The 11,256-nt window shown below is 42.8% G+C and overlaps 1 long non-coding RNA gene across 1 annotated transcript; it reads left to right on the forward strand.

The window, feature by feature from the left end:
• Positions 1–892: 892 nt before the first annotated feature.
• LOC141579397 (uncharacterized) lies at positions 893–3,860 on the forward strand. Its single transcript, XR_012510624.1, has 2 exons — positions 893–1,717; positions 1,830–3,860. It is a non-coding gene; the product is annotated as an uncharacterized LOC141579397 (long non-coding RNA).
• The last annotated feature ends 7,396 nt before the right edge of the window (positions 3,861–11,256 follow it).

An 11,256-nucleotide genomic window follows, 5' to 3' on the forward strand; every position in this document is an offset into this window, starting at 1 on the left:
ACTAAAAACCGTGAGAAGTGTATTTCCCTTATTGGCTCAAATTTCTCAAAGGCTACATTCTCTGTCATTAAGTACATTTCTTTCCACAAGTTACAGACTGCCTTATGAGGTAAAAGGGAAATGATTGCATTGCATTGCATCTTGTTCGAAGTCTAAATTTCAAAAAGAGACAACTTGATCAGAAAACCTTTCTCAACCATTCTTAGAGGAAAATACCTTACGCCCTGAAGCCTTACTATAATGCGCTACTCAGGGCCTATGCAGTGATGTCCAGTGCAACCCTAAAAGATGAACTTGGCCTGAAAAGCCTGCAGGACCCCCCATGCCAGTGGAGTGACCCTTTAGAGGGCATCCTTAGCATGTAATCTAGTCCTATATGAAAAGGCTGATATAACTCAAGTTCTTCTGGCAATGACCAAGCATGTCTTGAATATCGACCTTTTTTTCCAGAATCCCTTCTATCCTGGAAAACATGAAAGCAAACTCAAATTTATCATTTAAAGCAAGCATTGAAAATCTCAGTGAGAAGCCAGTAGGAAATATTTCTAAATCCTGAAGGAGTAATAAGTCTCAATTAATTTATTATCCTGTATATATTTACTACATACGGGGCTGTTTCTACTCATGCTATGTATGCTAAGGGATCTTTTAAGTGTCCTTAAAACTGACCATTTTGCATCAGACACAGAATCTCTAATTAGTTGAAAATAAGGCAACAAGCAACCCACGGTTAAGCAGGACTTTCAATGTATGTTATCTAGTGACACAAAGACAGGAAGAGAAATTCTCATTGCAGAGGTTTGAGTGCATATTTTATTTTAAAAACAAACTCTCCCCCAAAAAAAGCCCCATCCTTCTATTTCTTTTTAATTATCATTGAAGTGTAGTTGATTGACAATGTTGTGTCCGTTTCAGGTGTACAGCAAAGCACAAGTAAAATCAGGTTAAGTTTTGTTAGATGGTCTGCCACAGTGGCAGAGCAGAGGAACATATCTTTATCACCAGCACCCAGCCCTTGCCTGACTTTTTCCAAGCCCACTTGTTGACAGTTCTCCTGACTTCTATAGTAAATGAATTTGAACAATACTTTTTACGATAGCAGTGGACTGCACAAGTAGCCAAAATTCTCCTCAAAGTGGGTCTCTTTCTGGGTTAACAGTAGGCGTCCCATGGGAAGGGAATTTACCGTAGACTTCCCAAAGATGAAACTGCTTTTTCCACAAAGAGAGATCACGATTGCCCAAACCTTTTGAAACCTTAATTATTCAGTTAAATGTTGAGAAATTGGCGTTACCCAAGAGTCCCAGCAAATCTAACTGAGCCCACTTTCAAGAACCGTGAGACTGGCTGAAAAGTCTAGTTTATTCCATCTTCAAAGTGAGATAATGCAAGAATGCCAAAAATTCCACAGAGCCTTCTCAAGTAACAATCTTGTCCTTGAGAGAGCCCTGGGAGTCTGCGTTGTGGAATTTTCCACTCATTTATTCTTTCCTTTTCCATCTTCTTTGCCTTCAAGTGTCAATTGACTCCCCTCAGTCACAGCTGTACAAGTCACAGGATTTTTTTTTTTTAACTGGTGTAAGACTTACGCATTATTCATCCATTCAGTTTCATCTGAAGGAAATCCAACAAAGACACAATTTTCTTTTCCGACGACATATTTAAAGCTGCTTTTTCCCCAGGAGACACCGGGCCGAAGACTCCCTGCATGATCTATGTAAGTACAAATTCGTTTTGCCTATCAGAGCAGGGATGAATTTGACTTTATTAAAATATAGGCCTGCTTTTTTTTTCCTGTTGTTTCATTGTACTTGTCTATAAATATGTAGCGAATTGAATGTTTTTATGAGAGTGTGCGGCCTTATGGATCATAGAACTACCAAGAACACCCTGTGCTTTTCCCAGCAAATATTGACTTAAAAGGACACTTTGTTTACATTCGCGCTACATCCTTGATAGAAAGATCCACGTTGGGCATTGCGGGATGTGTTCTCCTCTGACTGTAAATACAATGAAGCAGAAAATTCAAGTGGTGACTATACATCAAGTGATTATTATGGCTTCTGGGTTATTCACTGAACTAGAAGCCAGGTGAAGGTCACGATGACCCTCATTTAGCCAGCTCTTCTTGCTAGAGGAAGTGATCTGTGCCAAACTCAGCATGCACATGCCTTCCTATTTGACGAGCCAGTTCTGAGTCACCAGCATCCCCTCTGAAATGAAGGAAGAAAATGACGTTAGCCTTGGTGGTGAGGTGTGTATCCGCCTTGGGCATTTGCCACAGGAACAGGTTCATTAGACGATATAAGGATAAACCTTCCTCTCCTCCATGAGCCAGTTCACCATGCTGCTTGGTAAAGGCACTGTGGACACAGATAAAGCAGCAGGGAGAATCGTCCACCTGTATCCTCATCTTCGATCCAGCTCTCCACGCCTGAAGAATTAAATCCTTGAATAGAAACCATCAACCACTATTGAAAATACTGAGCAAAAAAGAAAGATGTGAGCTCCAAAACTCTCTGTCAGAAGATAAAAGTTCATTTTAAGAGAGACAGTCATGGCTTTAAAAGCAAAACAGAACTTCCTCAACATCTCACAGCCATCTCATTAACCGGCTCTCTCATCATGAGCGATCACAGTTATTCAGAGTCAGAAGCAAAATATGGGGTGCTCTGTCTGCAGGCAAGTGGAGACAAGGCAGAATGAAGGAAGAGCTAGGCGTGTGAGGAAAACGATGAAGTGGGCATATTTTAGTGCTTAATTCATAAGGACGAAAATGCAACGCAAGCAGGATTTTAACCCCTTTCTGGGTGAAATGTCAAACATACGTGTAAACAATTATTTCTATTTGTTTTCAGCATCAATCCGCTCGATGTGGTTTGAACTTTTCTTTTGCCTCAATACTTGGATATATTTCACGGCTTGGTAAAGACACCTCATAAAACTCTTGCACATATAAAAAGGTGCAGATTTCAACATCTTTAATTGTTTTTAAAAACTCATTGATTTTAAGTGCAGAAAGTTATAATTTGTGATGATTCAGTTCCGACTGAACGTCAAAGAGTACCACTGCACTCACAGCTGGGCACCTCAAAGGAGAGATGGAGAGAAATTCTGGGACCTCGCCCTTCATGGGCAGCAAGGAGGGTGGCTTTGCAATAGGTGATATTGAAAAGACTTTAAATTCAAAAAATACAGGGCGCCCGGAACACACTCCAACAGCATCACGCAAATGGCGATCCTTATCTGTTCTGAAGGAGCTGCACACAAGCCTCGATGTTTACTTGGCGCCCTCATCTTCTGTTTCCCCATTTCAGGTTGCCCTCGTGTTCATTTCAACCTGGTTTTATCTCTGTGAACTTGTTGGCGCAAAGGAAAGAACTGTGGGATTTTGGACTTTATATTCCTTTGTGGAGGACTTTGTATTACCTTTGAGGAAAGGGCTTGCTAAAATGACTATTTTAAGAAGGAAAATGGGAGGGAGGAGAGCAGGAGTGCCTGTTGCTTCCCTGTTTTTCCTAAGTTAAAATGTTTTGGAAGGTTTGGACCCTTCATGCTTATACATAAATAAAAATGATAATGATAAAGTGATTTTTGTTTATCTCTGGAAATAGGGTTAGGTGGAGCAGAACAAGGGAGAATAAAAATAGGATGTGATCAGGCAGCCTAGGTTCACAGAGCGTTAAGGTAGCAGGTGGGACTAGAAGGAATTCTCAAAACCTGCGAATTCAATCCAATCATTTCAGAGCTTCAGTGAGGGGAGGATCTGTGTCCAAAGACAAAGAATTGAGGAGCTGGGGTTATTTTATGAAAACATTACATGTGTTTAATAAAAAAAAACACCAAAAATCCAAATTTTACTCACCAGCCATTTACTAGCTGTGTTGCAGGTTACTTCACCTCTCTGTGGCTCGGCTTCTTCATCTGAAAAATTGTAATAGGATGGTGCCTCGTTTGTAGGCCTGCTGGGAAAATCAGATCAGTTAATACTTGTAAAGCATCGGGAAACAATAAGTATTGGATAAACGTCACCTGTTTATTATTATTATTATTACTATTATTATTATTATTACTATTATTATTATTATTATTATTATTATTATTATTACCAGTACTATTGTGAATTCAGTCAGGCCTTTCTTAAGGAAGTAAGGATCTGTTGGTTGATGAACTGGAAAACTCCATCCACTGGCCTGTCACCGTGAGTGGCAGAGTCTAGCTTCAGCTTGGAGTCAGACGAAGTTGGGGGCAGTTCTGGAAAAGTCTCATCTCCATTACTGATGCTCACTCATATTTAAAAGCACTTAGGTAACAACTTTCATGTAGCATAAGAGGAAAAATAAAAACCTCCAGGAATGGAACCGAAAGCCCAAATCTTCCTTGAGTTCCTGTTTTGATTTTTGGAAACCTGGACCAAGCCACTTCCATATTAATAACAATCTTCACCTGAATCATGATAAAGATTAAATGGGTTTAAAAGCACTTTATGGCTTATAAATTTTACATTCTTAAAAACACAATGTGTAACAATTACAAAAGAGTTTCTCCTTTTGAAATTATGGGGGTGGGGGGAATCATTCTTGCTTTCTTCCAAGGATTCAGCCTTGACCATGAAAATAGGATATGTAGTCAGAATATTCATGGAAAATGTGTTCGAAAGAGAGAACACTGAGCTGGGAAGCTTGGAGCTTTGGGTTTCAGCCCCCGTTTTCCCACGGACAGAGCACACAGTTCCAGGCAAGTCGTTTAGACTTTCTGGCATCCAGTTTCCTTTCCTGTAAAACATGGGGTGAATTAGATGAACACCCCCTCTCTAAGTCCATAATTCTAAATGTCATACATACGTTTGCCTGACTCCATGAGTCACTAAAACCTGGTACATTTCAGAAAATTATTTAATAAACAAAATATCTCATGAGCAACTCAAGAGATCTTGGAACTGATTCCCCAAATATTGTGTAATCATGTTTGGGCAAAGACTTCAAACCCGAGAGCCTCTCCTTACCACCACTCGCAGGCCACAGAAGGCTGGCTGTCAGCTCCTGTGGCCACGCTTGCTCTGCATTTGAACGGCTCTCATTAATTTGGGGAGGGTGCTTAATAAGCAGACAATGATATTATCTCTTTCAAAATGAAACGAAAGTCTAAGAGTGCGTTTTATTTCTATAACATTCATCAGCATCTCAAAATGCTTTGATAACCGTTTTCGTTTTTTCTTTTTCCCTTCATTTCTGGTTTGATCAATAGAACAACTTTGGGAATTAGGAGTCTGGGAACATCTGCGAATCTATCTGGGACTAGACTGGGTCCAGGAGTTATTGTGCCCATTTTACAGATGGATATCCCAGGGACAAAGAAATAAAATAACTTGCTTCTTACTTAGCATTGATGGTTCTCATTCTTGGACCTCCTGACTCTCACATGAAATCCGACCCAGTCTGGGAGTAACCTCCTTGCCTCACCAGAGTCCACCTGCCTGCAGGTCAGCCCCTCAAAGTGCCAGCCTCAGCTCTCCTCCCACCTACTGCCCAAGTCACTCTCTGGGACCCCATATAGAACTGAAGTGGTCCTCTAAATGCTTTAGCCCTTTTAAACGACTTCCATGGAAAAATAAAACTCCCAAGACAGAAACAATGGACTTATTGGTGACCGAATTAGACCCTGCCTCCCATGCCCTGTGGTTTCTCCCCATAAATGTTTTTCCTGTAATTTCGTGGCTGCTTTGGGAGAGTGGTCCAGAACTCTTTCATCGGAGTTATTTTTTCATCCTAAGATTCTGGCCATCTCTCAGTTTATTTTTAAAAAGGCGAAGTGATGGATCATCACCTAGAGAGGAAGATCCTACAAAGTCCTAAACATTTTATATCCATGGGGATAATTAGGAAGATTGAATTATAGAGCTCTCCCTTAACTGACTGAGTGGACCAACTTCAAATCACAAATACAGGATTTCGAAAACACAGCATAATTTTATGTAACTTACTTCCCAGCCCCTATGGTAGAAACAAGGTTGTGATATGTTTGAAGTGCCTGCCCTGGGCTTGGTTGGCAAATGGACTCCAGCAGAGCCAGCGGGCTGGGAACAAAAACATCACACAGAGATTAGCTCCACAAGAAACATGCTTGTGTTTGCATAATACTCTTTTTTCCACCTTCACAATGGCTTAATTTCCTCTATCCCTCAAACTAAGTGGCAGAGATAGACAGCTACTCAGTGTGGTACATATGGATCCATCGCTTCTTCTGCTGGTCCTGTGAGAGGGCCATTGTTGCTTTCCCTCTGGTTCCTGAAGCAGGATAAACTCAGCTCCCAATTGCTAACTCGTTTTTCCTGTGATGGAAGATACTGGGAGCCATACACATCACTTCACCAAATTCAGGTCCACAAATAGTAAAAACCTACTGTGGGCAAGGCACTGTGTCAGGTGCCTCAGGGGACTTAAATCTGAGCTCAGTTGATTGCTAGTAAGCAACGGTGGGGGACTGGGAGTGGGGAAGATGACAGGTCTCCAAATTACTGTTCTAGCATCAAAGATTTTATAGCAAGTGTTCGCCTAATGAGCAACCAGAACATAGATATCAGACTAGTGATGTATCTCCTTTGAAATATGCCTACACCCCACAATTTTTTTAAAGGAAAGGAAAGAGAGCTATTTTGTGGGTTCAGAAAGTGGATGGTTCTTAAAGGGATACATGACAGTTTCATGAAGAAACTGGCATTAGAAATGAGTTCTGAAAGTTGAGTAGATTTTTAATAAATGGGTAAAATAAAATAATAGTAAATGTATACAATGCACAATTTTAAATGGCACTGTTACACATGTCCGCTTACTTCTTAAGACAAGAAGAGGAGGTTCCTCCACTCAGGAAGCTCACCAGGAGCGAAGGCAAGGACAGGGCAGCACCAGACATCTGTAGGAACTAGCGAAGGCTTTTGCATGCATGCGCCAAAACTTGAGTGAGCACTTACTATGTTCTGGGTGCGAAGCGTAGGTGCTACAAGGATTCTAAGGCACAGATGTCTGCCCCCAAGTATCAGGCAGCCTGGAAGAGAAGCCAGCATAGTGGGTAGTGTACTTCGGTGTCAGGGGAAGCAGGCGATAAAGGCAGGAGGTCCATCAGGACCACGTTAAGAGGGTCTTTAAAACAAGGCTAATGGGCAGTGCTGATTTCAGTGGCATCAGAGGATTAGTAAAAATCTGGAGCTGAGTAGATATGACATGGGTTGAATACATGATTTATTCAGAGCAAGTGCATAGAATTCATTCAGAACAAGAAGAAATGAGGAACAAAAACTGATTAGGAGACAAAAAAGGTCCCAGGCAAAAGAGAATCGGGCTCTGAATATGGTAGCACTAATGAGGAGTAAAGAGAATGAAGAAAAAAAAAAGAGGGACTTAACTAAAATAAACAGTGCAAGATACTGAATTTTTCGAAGAGGAGGTGTTTGATATGGGTCACGCTGAGTTTGGGATGTTAGCAGGATGCAGAGGGGAAGTGTTGAGCCCACCGTTGGATGGCTGGGTCTGGGGTACTGGGGTGCTGGCTGGAAAGATAGGTTTTAGTGCTTTCCCACAAGGGAGGGGCTGTTAAGGCCACGGGGTTGAACCAGTTAGCTAAGGTGGCAAGCATAGAAGGAGGAGGAAGAAAACACTCCTGGGGACTGTGTACATTTATGGGGTAGAAGCGGAAGGAGAAGCACATGAAGAAGACAGGAGAAATTAGAAAAGACTTGAGAGTCAAGATGATACAAGAGAAGGCAGGGCGGGCGACTGTTTAAAACGGGAGTTATCAACGGTCAGATGCCAAGGAGAAGCGAAAGGTGCAGACTGAGTTGGGTTGAAACATTGGATCTAGGATTGAGGGGGTCCCTGGCTGCCCTTGAAAAAGAGCCATCAGTGAGGCTGAGAACTCAAGAGTCCGCCCTCAACAGTAAACCTGAGAAAGTAGACAGTAAGGAAGGAGACTTTAGAGGTTTGAAGGAGGGATGGAGAATGAAGACGTGCCTGAGGAGGAAGGGGAAAAAGGAGTCAGGTCGGCAGAATGAGGGGTGAAGCAGCCACACTCCTCAGAGGCAAGTTGGGAAGAAGAAAGCGGGGAGGGGGTGGTGAAAACACAGAGGGTCTCTCCCTAGGCTGTCTCATCCATGCCCACGGGCACAATGACACCTCTTCCTGGGATGACTAACACACTTCTGTCTTCTGCCCTAACCTCTCCCTGGGCTCCTGACCTTTATATAATATGATCAACTTGACATCTCCTCCTGGGTTCAGAAAGGCATCTCAGACTCAACCAGCCCACGTCAAACGCATGACCTTTCCCTCCCAACCATGTCATTCCCACGGTCCCTTCTCAACACATGGGCTCTTTCTCCACCGAATTGCCAAAGTTGGAAAGTTAGATCTTGTCTCAGCGCCTCTATTGCTCTCAATAAACCTCTCACCACCACCAAAGGATTTCAGTTTGTCTCCCCAAATCTGCCTTTGCCCTCTTCTAGCTCTATTCAACAGCTAGGGTCACCTTTTTAAAATTCAAATCTGACCGTGTCTACCCCTGCTTAGAGTCCTCCTGTGGCTTCCTCTTTGGCAGGGCCAGAATCTGACACGGCTCCCCAGACCCCTCACCGCCTGGCCCTGCCCACCTCCTGGCCTCACCTCGCGCTCCCCCAGCCTGCATCCCCCTGCCACCCTGCCTTCCCTTCACTTCCCCACACGTGCTCAGTTCTCTTCCACCTCTGTGCCCCATACCTGCTGTTCCACCTGCCTGGTATCCCTTCCCACCATTCTTTCCGTCTGCTTAATTTTATTTCAAGCAAAACATGCAACACATGCAACACATGGAGAATATAGCCAATATTTTGTAATAACTGTGAAAATAACCTTTAAAAATTGTATTAAAATTTAAGATTAAAAAATGGAGAATAACCTTTAAAATTGTATTAAAAATTTAAGATTAAAAAAAAATTTTTTTTAACACTTAGACCAATTTAACAGAATAAAGAGCCCAGAAAAAAACACTCACTAATACTTGATAAAGGAGCCAGGAATACTCCATGGTGGAAGGATAGTCTCTTCAACAAATGATGTGAAAACTGGGTAATCACACGCAGAAGAATGAAACTGAACCCCTATCTTACACCACACACAAGAAGGAACTCAAAATGGATTGAAGACTTAAACACAAGACCTAAAACTCTAAAACTCCTAGAAGAAAACATAGGAAAGAAGCTCCTTGACACTGGTCTTGGCAATGAGTTTTTGGATGTGACCCCAAAAGCACAGTCAACAAAAGCAAAGGAAAGCAGTAAGACCATATCAAACTAAGAAGCTTTTGCACAGCCAAGGAAGCCATCAACAAAAGGAAAAGGCAGTCTATTGAATGAGAGGACAGATCTGCAAATGATGTGTTGATAAGGGGTTAATATCAAAAATTATAAAGAATTCATACATCTTAATATATTTAAAAAAAAAAAAAAAGACCGAAGGCAGTATGCAGAGTGAGTAAGACTCCAGGCTTTGTAGTCAAATTGAGTCCCAGTCTCCACTCTCCTACTCACAGCTGAATGATGCTTAACAAGTTACTGACTGTCTCCAAGCCAAAGTTTTCTCCCCTATATATGGCCAAGAGTCCATAAGTCTCAAAAAAATCCATATAAAGCATTAAAATCTGAGCCTGACTCCTAGTAACAACTTGGTAAATGTCAGCCAATTTTATTAATCTTCTTTCCAACCTTGGGTCAGTCATCCTCCCCGGACTAGGTCTCCGCCTCCATCTCCACTCTCAGCCCCCTTGCACCCTCCTCCTTGTATCCATGACAGATTTAATGTTGCATTTTTTACAAGATTTTTAGAATATGTCTGTGTTCTCCACCAGGCTGAAGGCTCTTTGAGACTCTGCCTCCTCTGCTCATGCGTATAGCCCAGCCCCTAGCACGATGCCTGGCACAAAGTAGACACTCAACCAATCCTTGGCCAATGAACGAATGAACGAACCGGGAAACAGACGTGGCCCAGCCACGGTTAGAGTGTGGAAGGGCTAGCACATCCAGCTCGTCCTACAGGAAACAACCCAGTATTTTGTCGTTTAGCATTTCATCCTTGCTTTCGGGAGGGCCAGATTAGCAGTGTGTCATCTCATCTCCTGAATACCAGTAAATCGTTATCAGCAATATTTATTTTTTAGAAGCCAGAAGAGTCTGGGGTAAAATTCATATTTTTTCAGGCCTCACTGACCAAGGACATTTGGTAATCCATGGCTGAGGCAGATGAAGGTGATGACGACAATGATGATCATCTCGTAATAAGCAAGGCTTATGAATATTAGCTCATTAAGTCCTAGAACATAGCGAGCTGGTGAGTGGAAAGTACAGAACAGGCGCTCCTGAAGGTCATCTCATGTGCCAAGTGAGAAGCACGGAGGGAGAGCCATGTCCCTGGTTGCCTTTAGCCCATGTTAATTTTCTGCGTGGTGGACACACACAGATGTCGAACTGGACCGGTCACCAACACGTGACCTTGTGCAGCCTTCCCACTGTGAACTGTGACTTACGGGCTGGTGAGGCAGGTCACACGTTTCCGCATCCTCCCTCCCTACCACGTCACCTTCCCTCCAGGTCTCTTCCGAGGAAAACCACTGAGTCAGCTCACATTTTATTCCAGGGTAGGTTTTCTGAATAATTCTCTTGATGTGTCTGCTAACGGACACGCACGAAATCCATGGGAAATCCTACAAGATGCTGGACAAACACAAGGAAAAGGAGACAAAAGATCCCTCTAGCTCCCCACAGATCACCTTTGCTACAGCACGGAAACCCTCTGATGACTGCCTCCCTTTGCTTCTAATACCGCCATGCTCTCCCCCTTGGTGGAACAGCCGGGGGGACTTGGAATGACTGAGTGAACAACAGGTTCGGTCGTAGCCAGAATCTATGCTCTCATCAATGGCCTTTCTTTCAGTGAGTCCCTGGTAAAGGCAGCAAGCCACAAGGTCCTACGTGCATTCTCTGTGCTTGTCATTAAATTGAGCCGTAGTTTCAACGCCTTGAGCGTAACGTCTAAGAGCTTTGTACACTTTATAGAACAGGAAAGGAAAACTGAAGTCTTCTGAGCACTCACAGATTGTGATCTGTCCCTCGGTCTCCCAGGACTGTTTATCTTAGCAGCTCTGTTTGGCCCCAGCAGAATTTGTCTTCGTGAAAACAGTAAAAGTACGATTAACCACAATACAGTAATGTTGAGACCGGCAATGAAAATCTTT

Source organism: Camelus bactrianus, chromosome 12, assembly GCF_048773025.1.
Source record: "Camelus bactrianus isolate YW-2024 breed Bactrian camel chromosome 12, ASM4877302v1, whole genome shotgun sequence".
NCBI lineage: Eukaryota > Metazoa > Chordata > Mammalia > Artiodactyla > Camelidae > Camelus > Camelus bactrianus.